Source organism: Pteropus alecto, unplaced genomic scaffold (assembly GCF_000325575.1).
Source record: "Pteropus alecto unplaced genomic scaffold, ASM32557v1 scaffold5, whole genome shotgun sequence".
NCBI classification, from domain to species: Eukaryota; Metazoa; Chordata; class Mammalia; order Chiroptera; family Pteropodidae; genus Pteropus; species Pteropus alecto.
In genome coordinates, this window is record NW_006441953.1 from 833547 (window position 1) to 843903 (window position 10357).

The following is a 10357-nucleotide window of genomic DNA, read 5'->3' on the forward strand; positions in this document are numbered from 1 at the left end:
TACTCTTGTTGAATAGAAAGTAATCAGAGGTCACATTTCAAAGGTCATGATATGCAAGATTGGGCAAAAGAACATGGCTTTAAATGGGGGTTCCATCTCCTCTAAAGGAAAAATAAAATGTAATTCTGCAGATTAATTTACTAACAAATAAAACAATCTGGCAGGGTGAACTAAACTACTGTCCCAGGCTTTAATATATTTAATCTGAATGATCAACCAATAGAGCTCATTGTTGCCGCATATGCCAGACTGGGCACCCTTGTTGAGAAACCCAATATCGTATGGAAGTCACCGGAAATTGCCATTGCCCTGACTCTCACCTTGGATCAATGTGCTATGCTGCTAGAACACCAAGCCCCATCACTCCTGGGGAAGGAATTATCAACTGGAATTTGCAATGGGACATCCTGCTGGGATGAGTGATTTACTTCACACCCCTGGGTAATAGAGAGCTACTGAAACTCCACTTATACAAGCTGGACCTTGTATAAGTTGAAATGCACTGTATCTGAAATGGAACGTGCACCATTGAAAGAGGGGAAAAGGTCCTGGTCTGGCACATCCCAACCCCATTTCATTTCCTTATATCTGAGAATACTGCCTCCTCTGGCCAAAAAGTTTCTAAAGCTACATCCTTTTCCTCAAGGCCAGGTGGGCATGTTCTGTTTCCCAGTGGTACAACATTTGGCCACCATCTTTTTTCCCTCCATTGGCCTGGTCATTAACTCTTTGTCTTGGAGGACATTACTGCACACATAGAAGCCTTTGCTAGGTTCACCCAGCAAGGTTTTAATGATAGCCAACAAAGCCCTTCCTTACTCAACATAGAAATGTATCTAATGAAAAAGTTGTCCTCCAAAACACAGTGCACTTGAACATTATTGAATGTTGTATGTTCATACCTCATGAATGTGTTAATGAGTCATCTTTATTAAATCACATGAAGACACAACTGAATACCCTGAGTGATCTGACCTCCAGCTTAAAGGAACTTTGTAAATCAATGGTTTGGAAGGTGGAGCTCTTGGGGGGAAAAAGTTGTCGCTGATTTAGGGAATTACTTTCCTAACCTGTGTTTTCACTTGTATGTGCCAGTATTGTTGCTGTGGCATCTGCTTCCAGGGCAGCCAGATAGCCACCAAATGAGCCTCCTTCGTTCCAGTGAAACCCCTTGCTGACAGCTCAGGGCACATTGTGGAAAACAAAGCATGTGAGATTACAAGAGCCAGTCACAAGGGTGGAGTGTTGGGAAAAGTCATTAGAAGACATGATCGCCAGTTGATCCTTGAGCTGGACCAGGGCAATTAGAGGCTCCCCTTCCCTCCCTTGTCCTTCGAATGTGCACTCTGCTTGCCTTCCCAGCTTCCAGAATTTGCTCCAAGTATATAACCTTGAGATAGAAATGTGGGATGGAGATTATCTAGAATGTGTATGTGACTAAACCCGGTTAGGACCTTTATATAAACTGTTAAGATTTTGGTGGAAAGGTGTGGAAAACTATTCATCTTGTGGTCATACTAGACAAGCCTAGTCAGTAGGTTCCCTTGCTTATGAAGCCTACCACTTACCAACCTGGAGTGATCTGCCCTCTTCTTCAGTCTCTCCCTGCTCTTTGCAGGGTGAGGGAGCAATTTCAGATTATATTTACAAAGCTTCCTGGGAGGTTGGGAAGCAACAGCCTGGATAACAGAGAGCCCCTGAAAGGGAAGCTCTATTAGCTTCATGGTAAATTCACGTAGGCTTACGTAGGATGATGCCACCTCTGGGTACATTGCTGATTACCTAGGTCTCTGCCAGAACCACCTGGCCCTGATAGTCTGGATCCTTTGTGCAGAGCCATCACTGAGGTGTCTCTGCTTCTTGTAGCCTAGTAGCGCTCAGAGATTTGGCACAGTAAGACCATCATCTCCAGCCAGGGCTTGTCCTGCCAGTTATCCCAGGCTACAGTGGTTTCTTGAGGTTAGAGAGAGGTTATGACTTTCTTTAGTCTTTATCTAGAGCAAGTGCTCCTTGATAAAATGAGCAGTTCTACTGTCATGGACCAGTTTGATTTTCTTCAACTGTATTTGTGTTTTCTATCTGTAGTAAAGGATGTACAATGAAGAGTTTCCTGACCCAACAACTCTCTCTATCAGTAGTAAAGGATGTACAATGAAGTTTCCTAACCCAACAACTCTGCTATTCAGTTCTGCTACTCAATGTTATTGTTATCTGGGTAGCATTACAGAAGTTTATTTTGCAATTATAAATGTGTGTGTGTTGATTTTAAGCTCTTCTGTTCTTTTTTAAATGTTTTAGAATAGTTCCATTTATTCTCTGTTATTATATCATTTGTTAGAATTCTCTGGGAAATTAATTGGATGCAATGCTTATAAGAGAACTGAACAAGAAGGAAGTTCTTTGACATCTTTCTCTTTCTTTCATAGTAACATCCTGCCTCGTAGTGGGTAAGGCACCCTGCTTTCCTTTTGTTAGCATTCTCCTGGCATAACTTTCCTCTTTTATTTTAGCATAACATTTTGCTTTGTAATCCAAATAGTCTTTTTTTGTTGTGCTACTATGTGAGTTTAGTCTCATCATATTTATTGATTTGACCGATTTTTCTATTATATTATTTTAGATTTTTTTTTCTTTTCATAGCTGTGAAAATACAGGATCCCTGGGAATCTGGTGGTGGTATATGGGCTGAGGTTCTTCTGTGTTAGATATATTTACCTTTGTGCTGTTAAATATACTCAAGATCTTTACTCTTTGACTTGTTAAACAAGAGATCAAAATATTTACTCTTTTAACTTTGGTTAATTTTCTAACCTCTGAAGATTATATTATTTACATTTTGACCAGATTTTGTAATAGTAACATTTGTTTCAGCCTTTGTTCCATGGTTAAATGGATTCAGTGATCACCACAGATTTCTGTGCTGTGGCTTTTCCAGTCATTTCTCAATTGACTAAATCTTGCTTATTGTATAGATTTCTCAAGAACAGATCGGAACAATTACCTTGAATTCTTGCATTTGGTCCCTTCTCAAAAATATAGGTTGAAATAGTCTTTTATTTCAGGAAAATATTAATAAATTTTGTCTTTAAGTACTTGTGTTGACTTCTTATATTTCAATTTATCTTTCTATAATTCCTAGTATGGTATCTTGGGTTTCCTTAGTTTATCTTTCATATCAATGAAGGTGTAATAAAACATTCTTAGTTTTTAAAATTATTATTATGTTTGCTTTATGAAGAAAAGAAACTAAAAAGGAAGTTTAGTCATAAAAAGCAAATAAATCTTCCTTCAATACTGATGGCTAAATTGTGCTCAGGCATCAGCACGTAGTTTAACCAGTGACCTGCTCCTGGTCTCATTTGAAGTTACACTGGGGTACGCAAAGTGGGTAGTCCCGGGTTGTTGAAGACTATATAGATTTTTTTTTCTGTTGAAGTTTGAAACAAAGTCTTGGTCCAGTGTATCAAGTCACAATATGATGGATGAGAAACCTGAAGTCCCTACCGCGCCTCCCCCAATTATGTTATCCACCTGAAACACAGTGATATTTACTCTTTGAATATATAAATTTGAAAATTTTATCTATATGCTATCTTATCTTTTTACAACAGTTTCTGAAAAATCAGAAGATGCTTAATGTTATTTTAAGAGATAATCTCCGAAAGAATAGAAATAAGATTTTATGAGTACAGTTAATTCCCCATGGCAGATATCTGGCCCTGACAATGAAAAAGAGAGTGGGCCAGATTATATCTGAAAGAAAGGATGTAAGAATTGCAGGCCTCCATGTAACTAACTTATTACCCAAAACTACAGCATCAGTAGGTTTTACACCAGAGAAATAATCATGTTGGCCAATAAGTCCCTAATGGTACTGGTTCAGATCAGGTCTAGGGCTACTGCAGGGATAGCTGACTCAGTCCTGTACTGGATTCTCCAGTCTTTGGTCTCTTGGAGCGACCATCTGATTTCCTGCTGTTATCAGGAAGAGCTTTGCCAGTGACATTCTGTAATGCTCAGGCACAAAGACAGATCCAAGGCCTGTCTGATGAAAAAAGAAAAAAGAATCTAAAGGAAGTGAGTAGCAGCTGTAAAGTGTGCCAAAACATACCTCTGATTTAATTCTTTAGCTGCTCAGTGACTTACGCATCTACCGTTCTATAGATATCCACATATTTTCCTGTTTTCAGTGTTTCCTCTTTCCACTTTCGGTCAGAGATAGAGGAGAATGAAATATTTTTCCCTGCATATACTGCAATCAATTTTACCAGTAAGTACAGATCTTAAAATACAACCATCTTGACTCTCTCATAAAAGAAGGTATTTTCAATTGCTTGATGATAACTTAGAAGTACACATCATTTTTCATACTCATACCCTTGTAATTTATCATGTGTCTGGACATTTCATTATCCACAATATTTTACTATCTATTCATCTCTGCTCTTTCAAATGCCTGTGTTTAACATGGAAACAATAGATTTTATCCAGTTAATAAAAGAACATTTCATTATGTGGTGATTAAGAACATATACTCGGATGTCAGACAACTTGATTCAAATGAGCAATTTACTTAATTCTCTCTAAGCCTTCAAAGTAGGATTCATGTCAATACCCACTTCATAGGGTTGCGATGAGGATAAGTTTTATTCCTAGATTTAAAAATATTTATTGGGTACCTCCTATGATAATTATCATGATGAAAAAAAGATGCAAGCTAAGGGGATAGAGAGTGACAGGGTGCTGGTTTAGATACAGCGGGCAGAGAAAGCTGCTCTAGGAAGGTTTAGTTAGGGCAGAGATCTGAATGGAGCGAGAAAACAAGTTATGCAAATGCTGGGGGAGAGAAGATTCCAGACAGAATAAAGAGCAATTACAAGCTGCAGTGCTGGGAATAGTATTGCCATGTTTGAGAAGCTGGGTGAATTGTGATATTGCTAATGAGATCATGACATGCTTTTCACAGTGCCTGGGGCCTAGGAGGTCCTCCATAAATATTAACGATTCTTCTTAGTATCTGAATCTCAGGAACATAAATATTTCTTCTTTTTATTATTTTGTTTAATGTAAGAGGGTCTAATTATGCCAGCCATGACACAGAGACTACAGGCAAACTATCCTGTTCTTTAAGCAAACAGGCTCTCTGCTGTGAAAAAAAAAAAAAAAAAATTGACTGAGTTTCTCTTTGGGACAGAACAAGGAGCAATAATTTCTCACTTGCCCCACCTAGGATAATGCTGGTCTGTCCAGAAATGACCGCCTCAAGAGGACAAGGCCAGAAATGGGTGGGGAGAGCTATATTATATATGAGTTTCCACACTCAGAGCCTTTCTAGAGGGTTTCAGGCTAAGAAGAAGTCAGAGTCTACATGCAGAGTGTTCTGTGGTAGGGTGTTTCTCATTATTTGGATTACGCATATATTACATGAGTAATATTTATTGTAGAAAATTTATTTATAAAGAAATAATATTTATTGTAGAAATTTATAAAATATGTTGTAGATATTTATTGTAGAAAATTAAGAAGATACAGACATAAAGGAGGAAGAGTATAGGAAATAAAAAATCATGGGGGAAGGAGGAAGAAAGAAAAGAAAGAAATCATCTATTATGCTAGCAGCCAAACTTAAGTACTATTCACGTTTTATTTATTCTTTTTTGAATACAAATTCTATAAAAATATGCATAGAGTTTTTTAAATGGTACCTTTATGAACCTATGTTCACTCAACATCTGATCTATACCATTGTTCATGATTATATACTTGACTACATCTTTTTATTAGCTATATAGTTAATTATCATGAAGTTGAACCATAACTTACCCAATTATTGTAACCATATGATAATCTCCCTTTATAATGTTAAACATGTTTCTCTTCACATAACAGCAATTGTGTTTTCACTACCCATAGGAGAGAACACATACTGATAACAATTCCACAAATTCAGTGACACCTTCAGTGAGTTTGTAACGATTAGTAATTAGTAACCAGAATAGCATGTATTTGCATTTGAAAACTTAGTTATATAGAGAGATGATAGATGATAGATAGATAGATAGATAGATAGATAGATAGATACATACATACATACATACATAGATGGTAGATAGATAGATAAGAAGTTAGGACTATTAATTTACTGACAGGCTTGATATACAAATCAACTCTTAGACTCCTTGCAACGTTTTAGCCATCCACTGTCCCACTTAAAGTGCAACTGTTCACAGATTAGGATGCACAGATAATGCCAGGCAGTGGTCCTCAATGTATGGTCCCAGGACCAACAGTACCAGCACCACCTGGTAACCTGTTAGAAATACTAATTATCTGGCCTCATCCCAGGCTAATTGAATCAGAAGCTCTAAGGATATGCCCAGCAATCTGTTTTAGCAAGACTTCCTAGTGATCCTGATGCATGTTCAAATTAAAGAACCACTGAGGGGGGAAGAATGTGACATTTGAATCCTGTGACTACCAGGAATTAGACACATGACTTCCCACCAGTTACATCCTCTGAACTTCAGTTTTCTCATTCATAAAAAAATAATCAAAAACAGAAGCAAATAAACATTATATTCATATTCATAGAATTGTCAAAAAGATTAAATAGTAATCTATATGAAAGCAACTGGCGGTGCCTGGCATATAATACACACAATCATTCAAGGATCATTTAAGAACCTAATATGTGACAGGCACTGGACAACAAAGTGAAGAAAGTAAATATTTTCTTGGCTTTCATCTAGTGAGGGAAAAAGAGCAGTTTTTAAAAATCAACTAAATGTCACGTTCGACTTGATAACAGGTAATTGGGCCTCAAGGAAGGGAGGGATTAATTCTATTCGGGAAGGACAGAGCGTCAGGAAAGTCTTCATAGAGGAGAAGACCTGAGTCACAGAGAGCCCAGAATAAATGAGGTCTGGTAAGAAGAGGTCACTATATATACAAGAATGACACATGAATGAGACATGACTGAGAGAGCAGAATTTACTGCAATATTGGATGTCTGCTATGAGAGGAAGACAGAAGTCACTGAGGAAGCCACAAGTGATTAGAAGGGATGCAATTTGAGAAAGAGGGAAAGATCAGACAAAAAATAAGCCAGATCTTGAAGGTCATGAATGGCCTTTATATTTCTGGTTCCAAGCAATGTCAGTTTCTTTCTTTTTCTTTATTATTATTATTATTATTATTATTATTTTTTATCCTGGTGAAAACTACACTTTAAAGGTAGCATTGATGTTGGAAAAGAAATCATAGAAGAGCTCCATCACAATTTGGAGCCTAAGTGGAAAGGCAAAGGAGTCTCAGGAATTTCTTTTTATTATTAAATTTATTGGGGTGACATTGGTTAATAAAACGAAGTAAGTTTCAAGTGTATGATTCTACAGTACATCACCTGTATATTGCATTATGTGTTCACCATCCAAAGTTAAACTTCCTTCCATCACCACATATTTGACCCCTTTTACCCTCACCTACCTTCCCCTTTCCCCCTTTCCCTCTAGTAATCACTAAACTGTTGTCTGGAAATTTTTTTATTTCTTTCTCTTCTTCTCCAGCTGATTGTCTGAATGACAGACAAGCCACCAGCTTTTGGGGAGAGCAAGATGGGGCAAAGGGCGAGGAAAGGAGAAAAGAAGGGAGATAGAGAAAGAGAGGAGGAACTAGGAGGTGTTCCTTGGGGGATTAGTCATACTTAGGGCCTGGCAGCCTACAGCAGATTTTAGATACATTGAAGTAAATCATTTACTGCCTTTGGGTTTGTTTGGATCCTTTGTGGCACATCATTTATGACGAGTTCTTTGTACATAGTTATTTTTAATGACTTTGTTCCCAAATTAAGCCCTTGGTACTATTGTGCCAGCATAGCCCCTGTGAAAATTGACCACTTTGTTCTGTTTATAAAGAACTATAGATGTACAAATGCTGGAAATAAAACCCAGAGAATCCATAAAGTAGACGTTCTTGGTCCTCTGCTACCTCATTGTACATTTAAAATGTTTTCCCAGCCACAATCATAATCATGGTTTATGGCGTTGCCCAGATAGAGGCCTTAGAACATCCACTCCTGTAACTCAATTGAAGGCGGTAGCTTGAGCCCTCACTTCTGTTTTCAGCTCTCTGGTCAGGACAGAAGAAATTGTTATGTTTTATGTAAATATTATGGATGTGCATTTCGTCTCTGAAGCTCAGGGTTTAAAATTTTCCACTTTAGAAGACTTTACCACTTTCCCTTGCTTTTCCCAAACATGAAGTAAATATCAGAGAATAAAGGAAAGTTAGTTTAGACACCATAATGCTCAGTTTCAGTATAATTAAATTGCATACACATAGTCACACTCAGGGAGAGCTGGGACATCAGCTTCTAATTTGCCACCAAACAAACATTGTCTCCGGTTATTTTCCAGAGTCTAGGGTGGTAACTTCAGTAATTGAAGAGGAGAATAAACAAAGTTAGCATAAAATTATAGTCTGACACAACCTTAAATTCTGCATTTTAAGATCTGGGTGAGCTCATCTGTCACAGGGCCTAAAATAAACAAGTGTCCAAGATGGAAACAATAGTGTAGTTAAAAGTCATCCACAGAAGTGAGTCAAGCACTCAAAGTGCCTTCTGCCTGGAGCATGGCAAAATTCTGAGAGACGTATCCGATGATACTCTTTTTAAGACCTTACGATGTTTAAGCAACCCCCACAAAAACAGACCTACAGAAACACATTTTATTGTTTGTAAAATGTAGGATATTAATCATGTTGATACAGTATAAAACTTACTGCATTGTGCACGTTCTGAGTTACAAGGTGAATACCAGAGGGTTTAGTTTTTTCAAAATTCCAAATCGTTGGGAAATGGAGGGAGGAAGCGAAATGGAAAATTGTCTCTCCGGGGGAACTGCAACAGATCAAGGGACAAAGCCAAGGAATGAATATCAAGGAGTTCAAGAGCTTGCATTCTTCCCCATCTTGATAAATGAAAACTCTTATTTTTCCAATGTGCTGAGGCCAAGAAGTTGGAGCGATCTTTGACTCCTCTCTTTCTCTCATATTTTATATCTAATCAAGCTGTAAATTCCAGCAGCATTGACATCACCCCGATACAAATGGCTTGCCAGTTTTGTTGTCACCAGATTTTTAAGTGGTCTGCTTATTCCCACCATTGTCCCTCCATAGCCTACTTTCAACCCAGAAGCTAAGCGATATTGTTAAGATTTAAGCTAGACCATATCAGTGGCTACCCATCTCTCTCAGAGTAAAATCCAAAATTTTCACGGTATCCTAAAAGCCCTCCTTAATCAGGCCTTCTCTACCTCTGTGATGTCTTCTTTGACCATCATGCCCTCTCCCTCTTGCTCACTTCATTCCAACGACCTGAGCTTCCTCTTGTAACTCAAGCCTGCTGGGTATGCTCCCGCCTCAGGACATTTGCATTTGCTATTCCTGCTTCCTGAAATGCTCTTTTCTTGGATATCCAAAAAGTTTCTCCCCTCCCTATTATGGGTCTTTTGTCAAAAATATTTACTCTAATCAGTAAAGCCTTCCATGACCACGTTATTTAAAACTGCAGTTTCTTCCTTCGCTCTCAGCATTCCCTGATCCCTTCCATTCTTTATTTTTTACTATAGTAATAATTATTTCCTATAAACTACAAATTTTATTTATTTATTTATTATCTGTTTTATTCCACTAGGGATGTTTGTTTGTCTTTTTTTTTTTTTTTTAGGTGAGGCAACCCTTTGTTGACCTCACAGATTGCAAGGAACTTGTCAGCTTACAATCCCTTTTTAAAAATTTTTTATTTTACTTTTTTTTATGCCCACAGCACCTGGTCTTCCTAGGTGGTCTCTCATCCAAGTACTAACCAGGCTCAACCCTGCTTAACTTCTGAGATTAGACGGGATAGTGCTTGTTCAGGGTGGCATAGCCATAGACTTTTTTGTTGTTTTTCATGGTTGTTTTGGCAGTGACTAAAGTAGTGGCACAAGGTACGTACATATTCATTAAATATTCATTAGTATAATGAAAAGAATCTTTCAAATAATTTCAATTGTACTACTTATAAGATCAGCCCCGCTCTAGTTCACTCTGGATATTTGCAAAACAGATGTGAGGAGTCCCAGGATTTATAACTAAAAAGAGGGAAGAAGAAATTTTGAGGAAACTGTGGTCATGCAGAGGGGGTGTGATGCCTCTACTGTATTGGTCCTGTGGCTCCACAGAACAGTCACCTGACTTGTTGCATCTGGCTCCCAGGCTCAACAGAAGTCATTCTATAATATTTGGAAACAAATACTTAGGAAGGAGAAAGCAATTTTAAAGACTGGTTTGCTAAACATTAGCCAACAGCATTTTC

The 10357-nt window shown here is 37.9% G+C and overlaps 1 pseudogene; it reads right to left on the reverse strand.

Annotated features, from left to right (window-relative positions):
* Positions 1-9817: 9817 nt before the first annotated feature.
* Positions 9818-9936, reverse strand: LOC112485705 (annotated as a pseudogene).
* Between the last annotated feature and the right edge of the window lie 421 nt (positions 9937-10357).